Source organism: Bombyx mori, chromosome 1 (genome assembly GCF_030269925.1).
Source record: "Bombyx mori chromosome 1, ASM3026992v2".
NCBI classification, from domain to species: Eukaryota; Metazoa; Arthropoda; class Insecta; order Lepidoptera; family Bombycidae; genus Bombyx; species Bombyx mori.
This window is the reverse complement of record NC_085107.1, coordinates 2,267,202-2,290,975: the sequence shown is the minus strand read 5'-3', so window position 1 is coordinate 2,290,975 and position 23,774 is coordinate 2,267,202. Positions and strand designations below refer to the sequence as shown.

At 37.3% G+C, this 23,774-nt stretch overlaps 1 protein-coding gene and 1 long non-coding RNA gene across 4 annotated transcripts in view; one reads left to right on the top strand and one right to left on the bottom strand.

Annotated features, from left to right (window-relative positions):
• Window positions 1-1,595: 1,595 nt before the first annotated feature.
• On the bottom strand, window positions 1,596-9,276 carry LOC119628890 (uncharacterized). 2 transcript variants are annotated; one of them, XR_005245018.2, is made up of 3 exons: window positions 8,880-9,276; window positions 2,489-7,675; window positions 1,596-2,121 (listed from the first exon to the last, which is right to left on the bottom strand). It is a non-coding gene; the product is annotated as an uncharacterized LOC119628890 (long non-coding RNA). The 2 variants fall into 2 exon arrangements; XR_009977095.1 differs by having other exon boundaries at window positions 8,743-8,880.
• The window catches only part of LOC101742128 (glucose transporter type 1), a 194,716-nt gene continuing 177,946 nt past the window's right edge, over window positions 7,005-23,774 (top strand). Inside the window, exon 1 of one of the 2 annotated variants that reach the window (XM_062676557.1) lies at window positions 7,005-7,169. The gene's annotated coding sequence lies outside the window, so the exon portion shown is untranslated. The remainder of the gene's footprint in view (window positions 7,170-23,774) is intronic. The other variant, XM_062676710.1, reaches the window with a different exon arrangement.

Genomic DNA, 23,774 nt, shown 5'->3' with positions numbered 1-23,774 from the left:
ATTATAATTTGCGTAATCACTGGTGGTAGGACCTCTTGGGAGTCCGCACGGGTAGGTACCACCACCCCGCCTATTTCCGCCGTGAAGCAGTAATGCGTTTCGGTTTGAAGGGTGGGGTAGCCGTTGTAACTATACTGAGATCTTAGAACTTATATCTCGAGGTGGGTGGCGCATTTACGTTGTAGATGTCTATGGGCTCCAGTAACCACTGAACACCATGTGGGCTGTGAGCTCGTCCATCCATCTAAGCAATAAAAAAAAAAAACTTATCAATTAAACTTCGAAAGTTTGATTAAAATAAAAGCGAAACCGGATGGTACAGTTTTGTTTGTTTATAGCTTAACACAAATAAAATCTCTTGAGCCCGGATTTAGTAGCAATCGCGGGCTTCCAATATCCATAAATCGTTTAAACAATATAAAAACTTGCAGCAGATATGAAAGCCTTTAATTACGTAAATATTATGGTATTGTGTGCACTTTGCAGTCTATCGCGGAATATATATTGCGTATGAACAAACTTTCATCTCATCTATTGTTAAGTGGTCACTGGAGCCCATAGACATTAATGACATTGTAAAAGAGGTCTAAGTATCAATTGTTTAGCGGATATCTCACCTTTCAAACTGCATGACTGCTTCGGGACAAAAATAGGCAGGGTGATGGTACTTATCCGAGCGCCCTTACAACATACCCTACCACCAGCTATAGACTAGGTATATCATTTATAAATGATTCTATCTCACAAACAATACCTGAAGTACCAACTGTGCAACTCAATCACATTGGCGATATGCGAAACTGTGAAACAAAATGGAACACATATTATGTAGTAAGACGAGCTCATAGTCTATATTGCTACTGGGTTCCATAGACGACGCGGCGCGAAGTAAACACTTGAAACACGTGTATACTTGAAGTGGAAGTCACAGAATTTGGTATAATAAACTAGCGAGTTACAATCCGTTCTTGATGTAGTTGAATAAATCACGTTTTTCTGGAACGCAAAGGAAACTTGAGTATGCTTGTAACTTGAGTATGCCCCTGGCATTGCTGACGTCCATGGGCGACGGAAACCACTCACCATCAGGTGGGCCGTATGCTCATCTGCTTACAAGGACAATAAATAAATAAAAATAGATCATTTTCAAGGGATTATCCACAAAACTGCTTAACATTAGACAGGGTAACAGATGTATGTATAAGATCACTAATGCGACTTTCTATGCTGAAGATTCCAAACGAACGCGCGTCGATACGGCGATGTATCAAAACTCTAACGAAAACCTTTTAGATTGCTATGCAAAGTAGTGAATTCATTTTTTCGGAATGAGGAGTGTGTGAAGTATAGACAGTTGGCGATAAGAGGACATTAGCCATGTGTTTTGCGATGCATTAATTTATAACTCTTATGACGATATCACCAGCACTACTACAATTCAAGAGAGTTCTCGTTCCACTCGGTACAAAAATTTTCAAAGCATAAAAGCTCTTCCGTAACTTCACTTTCTTTGTCAAATGATTTATAAACCTTGGGATTATTGTGATCTACTTTCAAATATAAGTTTTTTTTTTTAAAGAAATAAACCTTAAAACTTTTTGTACAACTTATTTATTTTACCAAAAAAATACTGTGGTTACAATAAGTTTTTCTTTTTTTCATTTTAATAGTGATTCACTGTTCCATGTGTTACAATATCTTTTTTTTTAAATAATGATTGACTGTTCCATGTACAAATTAATATACAGCAGCAACACAAGACAAACGACGTGGAACTGGCTTTATACACAGAAAATTTTAATGCAATATCTGTCGGCCAAGAAATCGTTTTTCGTCGTTTCGAATCGTTTAGTTCAAACAAGCCCAACTGCAATTGGTAAGGCGGATTAAATATTGATAATTCAATCAATGAAACAACAAAAATTGTTCTTCAAAAAAAAAATATACAAAAAAATATTCTTCAGGCCAAGACGACTTCGTATTTCTTTCTCTTCAAGTAGCCATTGACTTCAGTCATTAATCATGACTTCACCGTCAAATCGGAGCGCAATCTCACTACTGAGAAGCGTTGGCTTTGGTTGGAAAAACTGCATGTTCTTATGGCGTTTCTTTACGTTGTTTCTGCAAAAATAATCGTGTTATTATTTGCGTTTATGCTCACATATCGGAAAACAGCTAAACGGCATGTGAAGCTAACTAAAAAATAAATAAATCTTAGGATGGGTGAAGTGGTGAACTAGCTAGTGATCTATCTGGTGTTAAGAGGTGACCAGAGTATATAGATATCAGACTTTAAAGTTGTCCATCATGAGACATGACATCGAAGCGCCAGTTGATTCGTATAGTGGTTGTTTCAACCCTTCAAACCGGAGAGCATAATTGCTTCGTCGCAGAAAGAGGCAGGTCGGTGCCACCTACCCGGACCTATTTACATTACACCCATCTCATCATTAGTAAATAAAAAGAAAACAAAAGTAAAATGATGTACCATCATTGCTATTTCCAAGCTGACTTGAGCCAATATTCCTCGAAGTTTAGTAGAAGTCGAAATTAAATTCGAATCCTTCATCTATGTTACGTGTTACGCACGCCGCCACCACGGAGATCAATTTCGAAGAGTGGCACATCATCATATTGTGGTCAGTCAATCAGGTTGATCAGCATGCTGTGGAATAAAACAAATATAAATAAATTACCCCTACCTAACACGACAAGGGAGTCAGGGACGCAATTAGAAACACGCATGAATCCAATTAAAATCAAATGTAATCAATTGAAATTGAATTCAATACGACGTTTCAAAAATACCTCTTCAATTATCGTACATTGAAAACCGATACAAAATAACGCTACAAACATGTTTTCACAAAATACACGAAACGCTACACAACTACATTGCGCTAGTAAATCATCGTGTGCCCTGTACGTATTGACGACAGGTGAAATATTATCCTATGAATCTCATAGGGATGTAATGCTTCCACGAACGATGTTTTGTGTTTGTCTTCATTACATAACCCCTTGATGCACAAAGTTTTATCCATTTCCATTATTTTCTTGTGATTTTCACAATAACGTTCTTGGGTGTGACATATGTAATGAGTGATGCCGATGTTAAAAATGGTGACAGGATCATCTCGAACAATTCCTCAGAGCACTTTCCATGGCACGTGCGGTACCAAGATCCACTCCAATTCCTGAAGCGGTGTTCTACGTCAGGAAAAGACAGAATTTTGACATGGACCGATGCTTAATGAAAATCGATGGGCTGAAACTGAAGATTGCGGATTAGAAGCTGCCCTTTCATAATGGAATGATTAGGGAGATTATCACTAACCTAATATTAAGCCGTCACCGGAACCCGTTAGCATCACAACACAAACGTCGAAGATCACCTTGAAAACACGCGGTCGAATTCTCAATTGAACTTCAAACCGTAATGTATGATTGTTTTCCAACGAAAAAAAAAACAGTCTCTGGGCCTTTATATCATCGGCAGTTAATAATAATTTTAAACCCCGAATTTCAGCGGGAGTTTTCGACAAACGGTTTATTATAGGGAATTGCTGTAATATAATCCAATTCAGGGTCTGTACTTAATCTAGCTGACATACCTTTACGTCTATGCAGCAGTTGAATTATTCGCACTTCAATCGAAGCGCCCTAAAAGCTATGCTAAGTATACGGTGATTTGATAACACGCCTTATCATCAAACCGGTAAGTTTCAAATTTTACAAACATTACTTTTGACAATGTCATTCGGAGGATTTCTATTTTTTTTAAACGCAGATGAGAAGTCGAAACAGAATCTCATATGTTCGTTTCTTTGAACTTACCACAGTTCTATATCGGCGAGCATCCTACGCTTAGGCAAAAAGCGAAGGGTTTTTAACACACGTATCGACTCGCATAGTCCAAAATCAGCTTATAAATAGTAATATATAAAATATACCTTCACGTAGAGCCTGTACATTAATGAATGTACGAAAATGATACTCTTTTTATAGTAATACATCACCGTTTGCCGTCACAAGATGATCGTCGTCGCTGCGTGAAGTGTCACGCGCCAGTACACACGGTCGACGCGAATGCAGAGCTGAAATAAGTTTCGCACAGCTACGCACAAATGTTGGCTTAATCACTACATCATTACAGTCCCTAAATTATATAGAACTCGATGTTGGACGGCCTCGTTTCGATCAAAATCCGGTATCGGCTCACCTTGAAAAAGAAAAAAAAAACATGAATATTGCATTGCAAAATTATTGTACTACAATGAAGTCGTCGTGGCCTAACGGATAAGACGTCCGGTGCATTTGTGTTGATCGATGTACCGGTGTTCAAATCTTAGGCGGGTACCAATTTTTCTAATGAAATGCGTACTCAACAAATGTTCACGATTGACTTCCACGGTGAAGGAATAAAATCGTGTAGTAAAAATCAAACCCGCGAAATTATAATTTGCGTAATTACTGGTGGTAGGATCTCTTGTGAGTCCGCGTGGGTGGGTATCACCGCCCTGCCTATTTTTGCCGTGAAGCAGTAATGCAATCTAATCTAAAACTTCAGTACTATATTTGGTTCAGTTGTTAGTAAGAACTAGAAAAATATTACAGGGGTGCCCAGCTACTGGAGAGGATTACATGAGGATCCAGTTCAATGTGAGTGGAATGTGAGTGGTCTTTTTTTATACCTATTTAAGTGACCTCGAGGTATCATACTCGTGCTACCGTCATTACGTCCCGAGTATTGCTCACGGAATTAAGCACATAACTGAGTTTCACTCATCATCATCATCATCTCAGCCTGTCCACTGTCCACTGCTGAACATAGGCCTCTCCAATTGATCTCCAGAGCGGCCGGTCCGTTGCTACCTATAAGAATACAATGTGTCACCACCCCTATACTATCCCAGGGAGTCGTAAGAACCGACTAAGAGAATATGCACAAGACATCAGTGCAAGAGAAGAAAAACTCGAAATTAAACCCTGTACCAACCCGTCTAGCCAGCGTGGTACAGTAGGGCTAAATACCTCCATAGAAAGTAACAGAGAGAGTTTCACTAATGAAATACAAACAAAGCAATTTTTAATCGGATCAGTGAAATCGACGGCACTTCGATTTCTATAAACCGGTTGAATACCAATTGTGTTTTATTTATTCGTTGTGTGTGTTGTGTGACTGACATCGAGCCCTCTTACGCATTAAAAAGAAATGAAAAGGCACTTAACGTCAAGACAGAAAATAACGAAGGGCCACTCTTGTAGATTACAAGTCAATAAATAGAGGTTCGAATAAATAAATTAAATTACATTACGGTTTCGTATGAACGCGGTCCTTAATGCGGTGCTCAATTCCCCGACATGTACCGCTCGTAAAACGTACCTCCAGCGACACCAAATTTATTATTTTCTCATCTATGTACGGTAATGGTTTTAAATCGTCCAATCCGCTAGTAATAATTGCTTGGGACACTAATCGTGCACTGCATCCGCCGTAGGCAGATTTCAGTTAATTCGTCGGCCACTTCTGTTCAAATATTCAGTAGCTATCATGATCATTATACCACCACCCTGCCTATTTCAGCCGTGAAGCAGCAACGCGTTTCGGTTTGAAGGGTGGGGCAGCCGTTGTAACTATACTTGAGACCTTAGAACTTATATCTCAAGGTGAGTGGCGCATTTACGTTGTAGATGTCTATGGGCTCCAGTAACCACTTAATACCAGGTGGGCTGTGAGCTCGTCCACCCATATATGTAATAAAAATTTAAATAATTTAGACGTATACGCTCTCTCTGCACGTCATGAGCCACATACGAATCTGCGTTCTCTCGTCGCCTGTCCCTTAATAATACATCATGTTTCCGCGCGACCCGATCGATACCGCGTACTCCACAACCTTTGCTCGCTTTGTATTCCTTCGCATTCGACAAACTTTAAAACTGTGTTGATTTTCCGACCGCAGCGTATCGCGTTTTGACTACTTCATGCAAACGAATCGACTGTAATACTTAGTTAAGATTAGACTAAGTACTTTTTTAGTTCTATTTCACACCCGCATACCAGACTTTAATGTTAGTCAGTAATTTCGAAAAAAATTCTATGTACTTTTGAACCTCCTAAAGTAATTTTTTTAATTCTGTTTTGTAGAAGTCTTGTCATATAATAAATTATATTTTTATTGCAGGCAGCGGCTAGACTCTACCCCTGGGATTGCTGACGTCCATGAGCGACGGTGACTACTTACCATCAGGTGGGCCGTATGGTCGTCTGCCTACAAAGGCAATAAAAAAATTGTTAGAAGCAATTACGATTTTAAGTATTAAATTTAAAAAATCCAAATCTTGTCGATTTGCCCTTATCGTTTTCTCTGTAAAGTCGAGATAAATGTAAATACAAATACTATTGTGGCATAAAGCGCCTAACTAAGCCGTTGTTCTATGAAAACTGAACCCTTAGATTTTTAAATCTCAAGGTGGGTGGCGGCATTTACGTTGTAGATGTATATGGACACCGGTAACCACTTAACACCAAATGGGCCGCGAGCTGGTCCACATAACTAAGCAATAAAAAAAAAGTGACTTAAGCAAGAACATATTCGTTCATCTCTTTTATGTGTGTAACGTGATTTGCGATTGGATCATTGCGATTCGCTTCATAAAATTTTCACGTTATGAATTTAAATGACTGCAAGCACATCGACTAAACGCGAGTGTTGCGCCGGCGTGCGGGACCAATCAATGTACTCGTAGATCAAGTCGCGTGAGTATCGAGACGGTATAGTAGGACGGGCGGCGCGGGCGCTGCCGTCACCTTCCGCTTCGTATGTAGTCGTACAAATAATGAGTAGCGTACTGTATAGACGCAGCGCAAGCCCCACGATATCGATCGGGTGCTCCTTGCGCCCAAAGTAGGGTCGTTGGTGCGCGCGGATTCCCGCATCGACCGTGCAAGTTGAGAAGCTTAAACGCGCGAGTGCCGCGGTCGCGCTCGCACCGCCCGTAGCTCGTAGCTCGTTCGCGCCCCATGTGCCGCGAGATCGCGATCGTATCGATCCGAAGCGGCGTCCGCGGCCGGGCGATGTACTGCAGTTAATCGCGCGACGGATGAGGCGGCCCGACCTCCACCGCTCCGCTCGGCACACCGCAACGCGCTTCCGCCTCACCAGGTACGATAAAATGCCGCATTCAATATAACGCATGCATTCACCGCGGCGCGTACGTGCAATATTTACTACGATGCGGCGACCTAGATACGTCTAGGTAGGGGTGAGTTCGCGTACGCTGGTTGCACTCTGTGTCGATCGATCGAGTCTCCGATTCGTGGAGAAAGTTGTCGGTCTTATTAAAAATAAAAGTGTGTGAATGAATCGAAGATTCTGGGTTGAGAAGAACATCGGGCCGGATTAGAAACAAGAAGACGCCAATTGAAGCAGTTCGGCGTGCACAAGTTGAGTGTCCATTGAATTTTGTGCTTTGCTAATCGATTGTGAGCTTGCGATAGCCAGTGGCGAAAGAATTTCATGCCTTGCGAAGGATGCGCTTCGTGTGTTTCAGATGTTGCCGCCGCATCGTTTCCGGCGATCATCCCCGTGGGACTACAGTTTCGTGCGGTAAATGAGCCTCCTTCGGTTTGTGGGTCACGCTGCCGCCCGCTGATGACGTAACGCCGCTCCTGCAACAAAAGGACGAAGATTTGAATTTGCTTTGCGAATTATTAAAGATACGCCCACCCGATCATTGAGAATAACTGAAAGGAAATGTCGGATTTATAAGAATACATTTTTAGTTTTAAATAATAATATTTTTTTTTTTATAAGCTATATTTTTAAATACGTAACATAAAATAAACTAATGACTTGTTCCATGGTTCAACCAGTGCTGATAAGATTATAACTCGAAATATAAAAACTAATTTAAATTACATAATTTAAACAAATAAATTATGGACAACGATGAAAAATGTCTTGACTTCGTAGCGTCCTGTAGCGCCGTAGCTCTACGCAGCAGTAGTCCACGTGCTACGGTTGTAAATCAAACGTAGCAACCGTGGAAATTCGAAAAAAAAAATCGAATATCAAAAAGTTTACTGGTAGTAGTAGGACGTCTTGTGAGTCCGCACGGGTAAGTACCCCGCCTATTTTCGCCGTGAGGCAGTAATGCGTTTCGGTTTGAAGGGTGGGCTAGCCGTTGTACTGTAAAAACTGAGACCTCAGAACTTATGCCCATTTACGTTGTAGATGTTTATGGGCTCCAGTAACCACTTAACATCAGACGGATCGGGGGCAAGTCCATCCGCCCAAGCAATAAAAAAAAAATCAATCAATCTTACGCATTATATAAAACAGTACCTAGCAAACAATATTGGAATGAAACTATGAATGGAAAATTATACATTGACAAACATGAATAATTATGATACTTGAATAAATACATTATCTTGATAATATGATAGACGTATCTCACATACATTAGTCATATTACAATTTCCGCACTATACAATTTGTTAACAAAGACCTCACTCGAATTAGTTCAATAGCTGGGCCACGAAAAAAAACCCGCAATGTATGTATGTTTTCATCAAAGAACTTCCAAAACTGAGGCTTAATTCATAAAGCATTAACAATTGTGATCGAAACACGAACACTGTGAAATAAGTTCGACAATATTTATTTTAAGGCTTCACTCGAGCCAGTCCGTTAGTCGTACCATATCTCAGTAGACTTGTTACTTACGACGTACATTTCAAAAATTAATATAAATTGAATCAAAGCTTCGAAGATCTATCAGTTCTTAAATTGTCTTAACGCAGGACACAGACACACACAAATATACAGAGTATCTACGTTCGTGTATAGACATAACACTCCCACACGTACGTGTTCTTTGTTGAGGCACCACGCGATAGTCCCGAGCGCCAGCTGTACAGTTCTAACGTTTTCGATTACAATCACTGATTACTGGTAAAATATCGATTCAAGGTTACCCGGGTGCCAGGTATTAAATATGGAACAGGGCGCACGGCGCGCATCGCGGCTCCGCCGTCTACGATGTATAGAGGACTACGGAAGTGCATCGGCTCACTTCAGTATGGCCGCGCAGCGGGGCTGTGGGGGCGGGGTGAGGGGGGCAGCAGTGCACCGCTACGCGGGGGTACCTCAATGAAGCTCCTCTTTCTAGGAACACTATAGTATTGTATACGTGAACCTAGTTCAAGTCTATGCAGTACATCAACTTTGACTAAAAACCCAAATTCGAATTGCATCACATACATCTTACGCATACACTCGCTAAGAGCTTGATTTAGTTTTTATATACTTTCTTACATGGATGGTTATAATATGTCAATTGTTACAATAGATTGCATTATATAGCTGTAATGGCATTTAGATCATACATTTGATCATAGGGGACGTACACAAGGAATTTCATGTAAATATGAGATGAAAACCGCAACAACGTTTTTACTGTAGTAAAATGTTCCGCTAGACTTGTTTGTACTGCATCGAAAGATAGAGCCTCCCTTCCCGCGCGGAGGCTGTTGGGGGGAGGGGAGGGGGGTTGGGGGTGATGCGCGCGCATACTTTCCACGTGCCCTGCGCTGAATGTAGCCAACGATCCTATCTCTACTTTAAAATACCACGTGTCAATTTAGACATTTCAAGAATGATTTTATTATTGTAAATCCTCTTGATAGGATATTGTGGGCTCGTACGAGCACGTAACACCGTTATACAAAACACCATTTTTATGTCCCGTATACTTTGAAATTTCTTTGTTTCGGTTCATTTAGCAAGGTAATTAATATTTGGTGCGCTTTTTTTTTTCGCCAGTAAAATTCGTAGCTTTTATATAAAGCAAGAAAAAATATCACTTAACGTAATATCTACATGATTACAGTAGATCACTCGTCGTGGTAATTCTGTTAATAGCATTGCCTACAGTTGTAGTTATATTTGCTCGTTTATCTACAAGAAGAAGTCAATAAATTCTAACAACACATAATTATTATTTATTCAGAAATACCAAAAAGAATGTTTAGAATTAATATTTGCAACAAAGAACACTTTATTTTTATTTTTCGCGAGACAAAAGCAAGGTGCTTTGTTCTGATGATATCAAACCAGATACGCCGCTAACACTTGGAGATAAATATCCTTGCATTGTTCTGTTCGTTCTTTTATTATTATTATTATTTATTTATTGCTTAGATGGGTGGACGAGCTCACAGCCCACCTGGTGTTAAGTGGTTACTGGAGCCCATAGACATCTACAACGTAAATGCGCCACCCACCCTGAGATATAAGTTCTAAGGTCTCAAGTATAGTTACAACGGCTGCCCCACCCTTCAAACCGAAACGCATTACTGCTTCACGGCAGAAATAGGCAGGGTGGTGGTACCCACCCGCGCGGACTCACAAGAGATCCTACCACCAGTAATTAAGCAAATTATAATTTTGCGGGTTTCATTTTTATTACACGATGTTATTCCTTCACCGTGGAAGTCAATCGTGAACATTTGTTGAGTACGTATTTCATTAGAAAAATTGGTACCCGCCTGCGGGATTCGAGCACCGTTGCATCGCTTCAACACGAATGCGCCGGACGTCTTATCCGTTAGGCCACGACGACTACCAAAAAATATGAAAACCTTTTCAAGGAAATGAACCGAATATCACTACTGATTATTCACAAAGCGAGTTTAATGATGGATGGGATACCAGGAGCGTGGGGCGTCCTCTAACTAGGTGGACCAACGACTTGGTGCGCACGACGGGAAGCCGTTGGATGCGGAAGGCGGAAACCGCATTCTGTAGAAGGCATTGGGGAAGGCCTATGTCCAGCAATGGGCAGATAAAGGTCGATGATGATGATGAGTTTAATGAACTGATATTATCGTAATGAATGTTAACAAAATTAGACGAACGATGACAGAGGTTTAAAACGAATCGCCGAGATTAAACAGCCGTCATAAAAAACGTATTATAGTTTACCGCAATATTATTTTTAGAATAAAAGACTCATTCGGGCGTAAGACGAAGAAAAATTCACGTCCACGTTCCATTTCACGGTACGAGTTTTATTTTCGTCGGTGGTCTCACACACTTACGAATATGCTTTATTTACATATGATCAAAGTTGTATTTCGACTGTTTCCTTAATGCGATGAAATATGTTTTCCGAGTAGGCTCGTCGTCGATTTCCTTTTATTTTGTTTATCAAAGACGTCGGAAGGTTGAAGCCGTACTTGACCCAATAACTTCAAAGATTAGAGATATTTTTTGAAAACAACAGAGATATTTTTATTATTTGACTGTAGACTGTTCAAAAATATTACGGACTGGTATATACCCCTTAGACCATCAAAGATTAGGTAGGGTAGTAAAAAAAAAATGTAGAGACGTGACGTGCCATCCGATTACTAACTTAATTATTTTTTAATTTTCATTTTAACTTTTTTTTTAATGCTCAGATGGTTGGACGAGCTCACAGCCCACCTGGTGTTAAGTGGTTACTGGAGCCCATAGACATCTACAACGTAAATGCGCCACCTACCTTGAGATATAAGTTCTAAGGGTCTCAGTATAGTTGCAACGGCTGCCCTACCCTTCAAACCGAAACGCATTATTGCTTCACGGCAGAAATAGGCAGGGTGGTGGTATCTACCCGCGCGGACACACAAGGCGTCCTACCACCAGTAAAACCAGTATTTCAACTTATCAATGTAACTTGAAGTGAAGCAGTAATGCGTTTCGGTTTGAAGGGTGGGGCAACCGTTGTAACTATACGTGAGACCTTAGAACTGATATCTCAAGGTGGGTGGCACATTTACGTTGTAGATGTCTATGGGCTCCAGTAACCACTTAACACCAAGTGGCCTGTGAGCTCGTCCACCCATCCAAGCAATAAATAAATAAATAAAAAGCTTAAATTATTTTACAAACCAATATACAAGTTGCTTTTGTTCCGAACGTTTCGTCAGAAAAAATCGGCTTGTTGTGGATATACCGGGGGACGCGGCTCAAAGCAATTGCATTGATCGGTCATGCGAAATTGATGGGTTTTTAAATGATACATCGAATCGAATGAACGAAATACGAATGAAAATCGATGTAGATTTATTAACTGAAAAAAATAAAACAGTGTAGTATTTAATGAAGATAAATAAGTGTGTCCTGCCCAACGCCCGTGCTCATATTTCGTGTAAATAGCTTCAAAGTTGAATGCACGTTGCTAGTGGTTTTAATGTTAAATCTTCGATAAGATGTTTGTATATTTTAATGATAAGAAAATTAAAATGATTAACATTATTTCTCTGATTTTTCTCTTCATCACATAATTCCAATGTATTCGTACCGTGATAAAATCTATATTATATACATTCAATCGCGGAGACATTCCAAATCGTAAAAATCTAGAATTTTATTTTTATTGCATAGATGGGTGGACGAGCTCACAGCCTACCAGTTAACACCATTAACCGATTGTTACTGGAGCCCATTGACATCTACAACGTAAATGCCGCCACCCACCTTGAGATATGAATTCTAAGGTCTCAAGTAAGAACGCTCATTTTAATAATTTTACGTTTTACATATTACTTAAAAACGAACGCCATTTTCAAAATAATAGTAACTGAACTAAAGAGAGTCCACAGGTAACCAAGGGGGTCGGCGGTTCATCGTTAGTATCAAAAAGAAGTCCGTGTTTTAGTGGAAAACTATTTTTTTTATAATAAAATTTCATTCAATTAATGGTTTATAGTTAGTTAGTTTGTTAATACCACCCCGGCATTTTATTTAAACCGATTTCTCGAATAACTCAATTGGGATTTGAATTTGAAAAATATCATAAAAAAACCTACAAAATGTGTCTTAAAAATTTATTAGCTCATGTCGACGGAGAACGGAATATGAACACTAATTTTTAGTGCACTAGTGTCAACTTAAGTAAAGAAGTAAAATCTTTTTTTTTAACTCAGTTCAAGGAATAAAAACTGCTAACAACAGCTGACAATTATATAAATAAGAAATCAGAATTCAGACGAATGACTTAACGAGTAATAACCTCATCATTTCCTATTCAAATAGTTCAAAGTTCACTCGCTTATTAAGGCTTACTTAATCCGCTCCAAATAGCTTCTAGGAACCTGCTTAGCGGTGGGATTAACTGTATCTTCAGTATTATAAGCACCATTAATAGATAAAGTATAATTATAAAAGATATAAAATGAAGTAATGCCGTAATTTGTACTTTTTTTTAATTATTTTTTTTTTTATTGCTTAGATGGGTGAACGAGCTCACAACCCACCTGGTGTTAAGTGGTTACTGGAGCCCATAGACATCCACAACGTAAATGCGCCACCCACCTTGAGATACAAGTTCTAAGGTTTCAAGTATAGTTACATCTCCAAACCATAGTTGTATCTCCAAACTCGATACAGATTAGTTATGTATGTACTCGTACTTATTTGCATTTCGGCTATGCGAGACGAGCCTACAATGCGGTGGATTAGCATAGAACTGACAGATTTAGAAGCTTGAAACGAGCATGCCTATAGTGTCTGACTCTTTTTTTTATGTTTGAGAAGTTACTAGTGGCCTTCTTTTTTTTTCCTATCTATTCTAGTAACCTCGAGGGGTTATTCTAGATTCGCCGAGCTAGTAGATGAGTTCACGGGGCTCAAACCTGACGACGCTACTAATACGAACCCTAACAAGAGCCGTGCTTCGCAAAATCTACCGCCGGATCGGGAACGCGAGCCACTGAGAAGATCTGACGATTTTTTTTTTTTTTTTTCGGTTTTTATTTTTTTTTATTGCTTAATAAAATCATTTTTCTTACACTATTTTTAATTCAAATTTATTAAAATTTATTTTCTATGTTATAGTTGGATTTTCGATAAATGCGTATTTTGTTAGTTTTTTTAAACTGTTATTATTTTTCATTTTTTAGTTGGATTTCAATTTCACAATATATTTTTTTCAATTTGTTTTAAATATTGAATTGTCATCGGTCCTTAATAAGTATACCAAATTTCGAGTTATCCGAAGTTTTGAAGTGGGTCAAAATCATGTTCAAAGATTCCGTTACAACTAATAATAGCGTATTAAAAAACGGACAATTATAACTATAGAATATATAATAAATGTAGTTTTAATTACAAAACGCTATCTACCTCGAGAATCCTCGATACAGTACAGGCAACGTTCAGGGAAACTATTGAACCTGTTCTGAATTGTGACGGTATGGCGAACGGGTCCTTGTAAGCGAACAAACCTATGAACTGAATTGAATTCAAACCAATTCACCTCATCGGCCACTCAGATAGAGTTCCGCCTTAAGAGTACTCCACTTCAGACACTGGTTTCAATGGCCTCCTCTTAAGCATGCTCACGGTGAGAGGGAGATCGTTTGATCTTTGTGAAAAATTTTAATGTAGTACTAACGTATAAAAATGCTTTAAATGTTCTTAGTATTTTCTTTGGTTTTACTAGTCATATGCACAATTAAAACTACTAGAGGTCCCGCAGTAGTCGAAATTCGACTATAATTAATTGGAATTGTAAGTTTGTACACTATTATGATTGTATTTTATACTATATACAAATTTTGCCAAGACTACACTATAAAAAATATTAACAAAGGCACACAATATTTAATATATTCTCAATTTGACAACAGACGTCAAGAACAAAAGTTTGACAATAAATAGTATGCATGCGTGTGTGCGTCAAATACATGGTATGTAGTGTGTGTAATGTTTTCTTTATTGATTTAATGTATCTTTTATGCATTATTTAAAAAAAAGCATTGTGCACTTCTCCTATATATTCTCTATAAGTGTGGAAAATTTCATACTCCTCCGTCCGCGCAATTTTCGTAAAAAGAGATACAAAGTTTTTGCTTCACGTATTAATATATAGATTTTAACGGGCGGTTACGTGGGCAGTCGATCGCGACCACAAAAACTGTAAAATATTCAAAACATCGTCAATAATAGACGCGCGATTAAACAGTAAAACTAGTTTTAATTAAATACTTTCTTTATAAATTTAAATCGCCAATAATGTAATTGTTTGATGCATAAAATTATTCAGGGGATATAGTCAAGATGTTTCTTATTAACTTCCATCATTATATAGATATAGAATAAAAATTCCAAAAATATAAATTAAATATAAATTAAATTTAATTAAATATAATTAAATTAAAAGAGACTTCATATAATAATAAATAAAATTATTTTAAGGAATTAATCCTTCATAAAATAATACTATTGTTGAAATATCTGAATGAAAATAAATAAAAGTCATTTAGTAGTAAATCAATAATTTGAAAGAATCTATACTGAATGTACACACTGCAAAAAATATATAGTTATTCAAAAACAGGTTGTAGTCGACCCTTGAAACATATCGATCACAAAGTTGCATAGGCGCGGACTCAGTGAACGAAGATAGCGCCCCCCGCATTGAGCCTTGCTCGTTTTTTGTTATAATAGTGACACCAGTGTGAGTATGTGAGTAATATAGGGGTTTACTTCATTAACATTACAATAAAGCCCTTTAAAAGTAACCCACTTTTAAATCATAGTTAAGTTAGAAGAAACAAAAAAATACTAAGCCTTATTTATTATTCTATGAGGTAATGTTTGGTGTTTAGTAAATACGCAAATTTATTGATTTTGTGAATTTTAGTCATTGCTACTTCTTGTTATTCTTTCATTCTAAAAGTGCCTATGTTTTTTTAGACAAATGTCTTGCAAGAGTTGAACATCGGTATAGTTATAATCAGTATCGGTACCGGTAGTCGCATTGTTTGATTCGTGCCCACTGTGTGCCACGTGTATGCCTTTTTAACTATCGTGATGGATCTGGTACGTGGTTTTAAATAATGTTACTCTGTATACGATGCACAAACAGTTTATTTAATCACACACACACACACAAGAAGTTAAAAAGGAAAAAGAAGGAGTAATCAGCACAGAAATAGATTAAACAGAATTGCAATAACCAAATTATCAGAAAACAAATATTTTTGTCCGAGAGCAATGATTTGTAAAATACTAGCAGCAGTGTAGTCCGTTCAAATCTTTCAACTGACTGCCCTCACACATTGCACCAATCTCGATCTATGAAGTGGAATTGTCAGTTTCCATTACATCGTCCAGCAGTGTCGTGTTGTAACGTACATAACGTCAACATATTTTGTTGTATGTATGTATATAGTACGTGTATATAATATAATATTATTAATTTATGTGTGTTGTGTAATTTATATATAGTGTATAAATATATTATATATTTATCTCATTTTCGTATAATGCATATTATTTAATTTAGGTATATTTATCCTAATATATATAAATATAATATTCAATAATTATGTGGAGTAAGCCCAATCCTTCATTAATAAAAAAGTGATCCCATTTCTACAGTACTTTATAACTTCACAGTGGTTTAAGACCTCCCATTTAAGCGTAGCGTTCATTCCGGCCCTGACGTATCCCGGTAGGGTTGTCGTTCACTTCGAAACTAAATCAAATAATATTGAATTTGTATGAAATAGGTGAAAAACTGTTTTTAAGTCAACAATTTTTCTTTGTAGTAGCAGGTTTTAACTATAATGAGTTTAATTATCTTTTCTTGTTTTACTTTTTATTATATTTACAATGTGATTTTGATTCGTTTCACTCCCTTCCAAGTTCCTCCAAATGCAAGAATTAAAAAGCTTATCACAAAAAATAAAAAAATAGGGTATATTCCAATACAATCGAGGCCTTAGTCAACCATCTTAAGGAAATCGCAGCAGATGATTTTACCAAATTGGCAGTGAAAAAAGACAATTAGTAAAAAGCCACTCGATAAGCAATGTGTAATTAAGCGACCTCTTAGAAAAATAATAATCAATACACTAGTTTTACAGGAACGCCAATATTTTGACAAATGTATTCCGAATAATAATTTCGAGGAGTGAACGATTATTAGGTTTGAGCGACATTTCGCTTAATACGTAATATTTATCTTTGTAATTAAAGACGCGTTTTCTTTGGTATTAGCATCAACAGTTCGATATTTTTAACTGAACTTCAACTAAGGTTATTCTATTCAAATAGCTGAAGAAATTTTTTTTGTTATGATATTTTTTTCTAAATTTTAAACGTTAAATGGATTTACGGTAAAGTTTTAAAAATGTCGCTTAAACCAAATAGTCTTTCACTCCTCGATATAGTGACAAAAAAGACAAAATCCTTTAAAAAGCAGAGACCGAACATCCTTCTGTTTCATAACACACAGTTGTAAGCGCGATCGATAGAGGTTTGTGCGTAGCCCGCTTGTGTTTACCGGCCATGAAGCAACCGCGCGATCCTTTGTCAATATTACTCAAATTATTTGAGGACTTTTTGGCGGGAACGCAAGGAATGAAGTTGTGTGATTTGTTTTATTCTGTCTATTTAGTGTTTCTTCAGGTTTAAATTTGTAATAACGGTGGTTTATTAACTGTTTAGTATCTGTGAAAGTGCGCAAATGTGGGAAAATCAAACAAATCCGCCGAACGTAACTTCTCGGGATCCTCCTAAAAGTCCACTGATAAAGTCTCAGTAAATGACCATCATTTTACTGAGATTATATTTCATACCATATTATCTCACCTCATTGCATTTCATTTCATTTCACTTCATATTATCAATTTTCATAAAAATAAGAATATAAATTAATATAAAATGAGACTTGACCTAAAGGTTTTAGTTATTAGTTAGTTTAGTTATAATTATTTAAATGCAATAACTGCACAGGAAATATGTTGGGACAAAGTTTTATATTATGACATATGTCAAAGTGACAGTTATCTTACTGTCGCGAATCGTATAATGTTAACTATTGTAAGACGGTAAACTTTTATTAAACACAAAGAAACCATGATATTTATTAACAGTAATTGATGAATTTTATTTTTAGGTAACAGGAAGTCCCACAATTTTATAATTAAATTATTTCACACTAATTAAGTACCTAAAACGGTTTCAAGAATAACAATTTCATGATAAAGAAATAACATCGTGCTATAAAATCAAACTCGCAAGATTGATCAAGTGAAAACATCCGTGGTATTACCATACTGTTATGTATTGGCTTTTACGTTAAATTTATAATACAAAATTGTTTCTAAAATATATTTACTTTATTGATAAAACTGTCATATTTCTTTTGTGTTATATTTTAGTCTTGTCTTGATCTTATATAATGTTTGAAAAGTTACAGCTTAATTAGTTCGATTTGGAGTAATTATAAAGTACTAGCTAACCCGGCAGACTTGGTAGTGCCTCAATCGATAAATAAAAGACCTAAACTTTTGTATAAAATAAGCTTAAAAAAAACAACAAAAGGAATCCGTCCGACGGGGGACACATCAAAGGGAAAGCAAAATTGTTTGTTTTTGTATAATTCCGAGCATTTTCATATTTTTTCACCTTTTAAACCTTCTCTGGACTTCCACGAATAATTCAAGACCAAAATTACCCAAATCGGTCCAGCCGTTCTCGAGTTTTAGCGAGACTAAAGAACAGCAATGCATTTATATATAGGTATATATAGGTAAATTCATATATAAATTATAAAAGGAAGGTAAAAATAAGGCAGACAAAATTGAAAACAATATGGACCGAAGTAACGATGTTAAATGAAATGCTGTGCTCTTGTACGACGCCGCGACGTGTTCATTCTGCGGTTCAAAAGTTAGCGAAGTAATTTAGAGATGAAAGCTTTTAACCAGAATTATATTACGGCTCTTTATAATTTCGGAAATGTATATAAAATAGCCGGACATTAATTTTCCTAAGGAGTCAAAGGAATTTGGGTGAAAAAAATGTTTTTATTAAGAAATTATGTGATCATATTTTATGTATAAATTGTTCGTTAATCTTTTTTTAATTTTTATAAACATCGTAGTATGCGCGTCGAATAAAGTATATGAATGAACTACCAAGTTTTGCACATTAGTAATTTAAATTTTTAATTTCTTCTTAAGTTCTTATCATATTACAAGCATATGATTTAATTTGGTTTTGAAGAGATTTTCACGTAATGTGTATATTCAGATTTTATTTTTACACAATCAAATGATTTAACGTAGCGCACATAGATTGCAAAGCTCCTAGAAGTATATGTGGGATCTTTAAATGCAAATAAATCAAAGCAGTTGCTAAACATGAATAGTCATAATTTGATTTATTTTTTAATCGTATAAGAAGATGCCTGTGAATACAGATGACTCAACACGGTGACTAGTGATTAATTCCTGGTGCGACAAGAGTGCCAATATCAGTACGTGTTCAAAAATCTGTACTTTGATTTTCTATAAATCGAGCACCGCATCGTTTCTATTTATCATTCTATTTTCGGTTTAAGCGCGCTTTATATCACAACTATTATAACGTCTATCCAACACTTTCCTACAAAGAATATTGCGGTATTTTGGTCATGTTGCACGCATGGACACCAGCAATTTGGAACGCCTTGTGGCGACTGGTAAAATCGAGGGAAAAAGACCTAAAGGTAGCGGTCCCAAACGATGGTCGGACCAAATAGCGGAGTAACTTAAAATACCTGTCAGCGACGCACTCCACCAACAGAACGGGATCGATGGAGACAGCTGTTTGACGAAATCAAATGGAGTCACGATCCTCAGCAATGAGGGACCGATTGAAGAGATATCACATAGTATCACATTCAAGTAAGCATCCATGTTTTAATCAGGTCATTGTGATAATCTGCGGTGTTCCGATGACACGTAGTTATATATAGTATAAGCCGCGACGTAGTTACACACATGATCGACGCTCGCTCAAACACATGCAGTAAACGTGATGCATTCGATTCGCTGATTACTGCACGAATCCGACTGATTACTATTACGACGGGCAGCCGACAACCTCTCGATACGCAGCGCTATTAATTAATATCGAAACGCGAATTCGTATCACGGAGATTAAGTTAAATCGTAATGTAATTACGTTTTGATTTAGAAATCGTATTTGCATTAAATGTTCGTGGAAAGGCGTGCAATTAAGAATTTAATATTCTAACTTAATTAAAATTACCTCTATATATAATACTACTAGCTGACCTGGCAAACGTTGTTTTGCCATATATAATAATATTGTAAGCGTGTAAGGATGTGGTAAATGAGTGAAAGAGGCATGTAGCGCTGTGAACGATGAGGGAATTAAAAATAACAAAACTACATAATGCCTCATTATAACAAAAAAAAAAAGTCCAAAAAATAAAAAAATAATATTAGGGGTGGAGAACTCTTATCACTAAGGGGTATGAAAAATAGATAGTAGCCGATTCTCAGATCTACTAAACATACATATAAAACTTTATAAAAATCGGTCAAACCGTTTCAGAGGAGTATGCTAACATTTTGACACGAGAATTTTATATATGTCGTGGTTAACGACTTTTAGTAATATTAAATAATGAAATGTTGTTTTGATAAATATCACAAAATGTAGGGTAGACTCCGTAACGTCACAGTATAAAATGGCGGTACGTGGACATGTGGAGTCGTGGCATTCCGTGTCAGACAGTCATTCAGTCCGTATCAGATGGTCCGTCCGTCTCAGTCAGTGAGGGCAGTCAGTCTGTCGTTATGTGGAACGAAACTGTCGGTTTACCCTGTCATTGTGAAAGTTGTGTGTTTAGTTTCAATAATTATTATTCGGAAAGTTTTATTGACTAAACTGAGTTCAATCGAATACGAATGATGACGGAAACTACCGCTTAGCCATCCCTGGTGCCGCCACGACATATATAAGATTGTCGATCAATTAATTTGTAAAAGTGATTTTAATCATGTCTACATTCTCGTTCTTATAAATTGTATATTGCAATGGTAGCCGGAATAAATGACAAGCGCTCTACCAAGTCTGCACTTTAAGGGAGGAGGATTGTTTTCCTTAATTACTATTACCATTGTAACTTTAAATTAACACTGCAGGAGCGCCAATTCTCACAATGCTTTAGTTCTGCGACGTATTCGTTGCTTCATCTATACCTGTAAATAAAATTGGAGTGTCTGTTTGTGATATTGAAATAACCGCTTTTTAGTACATGCATTAAGTATACACCAAAATAACACTTTTAACAATTTTTGTCTGTCTGTTTGTTCCGGCTAATCTCTGGAACAGCTGGACCGATTTTGACGAGACTTTCACTGATAGGTAGCTGATAATATAAGGAGGCTAAGAAGCCTAATTCTTTTATGACTGGCTTTGCCGCACGGCGTCGGTACGACAATAACAGCGGGTAACAGTGCGGGTCTCAGCTATCAATAATAAAATTTAATGTTTCCGAAGCGAAGCGAGGGCGGGTCGCTAGTCTTTCCTAAAATACTAACGTTATTACTCAACCCCGCGCTTACGACGGGTTAACAATAGATAGGTCTGGTTTTCATACTCATACTTTTATTAACGTTATATATTTATTCGTTATACCTTTTTCAGTAAATCATGACCGCGGGCGCCTCAAATTTCAACCAGTATAGGTGCCGATTGAGCACGGTTTTTTCAGGAAGTACTTGCGCCGGATCGGGTCTAAGCCGACAGAAGAGTGCCGTAACTATGGATGCGACATGGACAAGCTCGCGATCTGTCTTGTACGTCAGGGGGCAACGCCCTGTCTTCATCAAACGAATCAGCACCGATTTGTCGCTAGTGGCGGATGATGCTCGACTTCTGCGATTTTTTTTATTGCATAGATGGGTGGACGAGCTCACAGCCCACCTGTTTTTAAGTGGTTACTGGAGCCCATAGACATGTACAACGTAAATGCGCCACCCACCTTGAGATATAATTTCTAGGGTCTCAAGTATAGTTACAGCGGCTGCCCCACCCTTCAAACCGAAACGCATTACTGCTTCACGGCAGAAATAGGCAGCGTGGTGGTACCTACCCGTGCAGACTCACAAAAGGTTCTACCACCAGTAGAAATTCTGCGAATGCAACACTTTAAATAAAAGAGCGGTGTTCAGTCTCTTCTTTTCGCTCTTCTCTCTCCAAATCGACCATCCGCCGTCTCCCTACTCAGATCCACGCCTAATGACTTGGCGGCACCGTCAAAGTCGGCTTCCATATCCCGTCGATCGAAAGAACCGATGGCAGTTACGCCAATAGCCGCTGGTTGTTCTGCGACAGAGACTTTTAATCGACGATCGATCGTTATTTAATTATTTTTCACTAGCTGACCCGGCAGACTTCATAGTGATATGAAGTCTGCCGGGTATGATAGACCTCAATCGATAAATAAAAGACCTAAACTTTTGTATAAAATAAACTTAACACAAACAAAAGGAATCCGTCCGACGGGGGAGACATCAAAGGAAAAACAAAATTGTTATTTTTATTTATTTCCGAGCATTTTCATATTTATCTACCTTTTAAACCTTCTCTAAACTTCCACAAATATAATAAATCAGGACCAAAATTAGCCAAATCGGTCCAGCCGTTCTCGAGTTTTAGCGAGGCTTACGAACAGCAATTAATTTTTATGGTTATATAGATTATTCTGACACAAACAAGTACTGGTTTTTTTTTTCACTCGCAATCTGTCTAATCGATTTCCAGTAATCGATTGTTTTATTTTTAAACTAAATAGTTTCTATAAAGCGTTGCTCTGGTATACTTTAGCTTGCGTTGGAATAATCAAAATTCTCTGCAAATACTAGAATGAATCGATTAATACACTGTCAAACCTCACAAAGCTTCCTTTGAGAACGTCTCCGATGCACGGACTAGCTAAATTAAACTTCATCGTTCAATTCAAAGAACATTCTTTGAGTTGGAAATTTGTATATAAAATAATTAAACTGAGAATACTGTATGCCTTTGATTGGCTACGTCTATTATAAGTAACTAGTGGTCCCGCAGTAGTCGAAATTCGACTATAATTAATTGGAATTGTAAGTTTCTACACTATTATGATTGTATTTTATACTTCTATAATCACAAATTTCGCCAAGACTATAAAAAATATTAACAAAGACAGACAATAATATTTAATCTATTCTCAATTTGACAACAGACGCCAAGAACAAAAGTTTGACAATAAACAGTATGCATGCGTGTGTGCGTCAAATACATGGTATGTAGTGTGTGTAATGTTTTCTTTATTGATTTAATGTATCTTTTATCAATTATTTTCAAAAAATATTAGCATTGTGCACTTCTTCTCTACATTCTCTATAAGTGTGGAAAATTTCATAGTCCTCCGTCCGTGCAATTTTCGTAAAAAGGGGTACAAAGTTTTTGCTTCACGTATTAATATATAGATTAAAAAATTAATCTGGACCGCCCCAATGTTTATCATCATATTTTTAGTTCTAGGGAAACCCTGTCGCTGTTCTCTTTTATTCTAAAGCGGTATTGATTGTAAAGGTAGACCTTGATCATCAACTAGCGCTATTCGATCATCTTGCCTTTTAAGAGCAATACGGTGATGGGATGCTCTGGTGGACAAACTAAAGAGGTTCTAAATGAATGCAGTAGCTTAATGAACAGGAGTTTTAAAAGCGCGAACCTAAAACGGATCATCATACCTTGAAGGTTGATTACAGAAATCTTCACTGAAGAATTGTTGACAATGAAGAATTGTTGGCAACCTTAGAACTTATATATCAAGGTGGGTGGCGCATTTACGTTTTGGATGTCTATGGGCTCCAGTAACCACTTAACACCAGGTGGGCTGTGAGTTAGTCTGTGGCGGGTAGC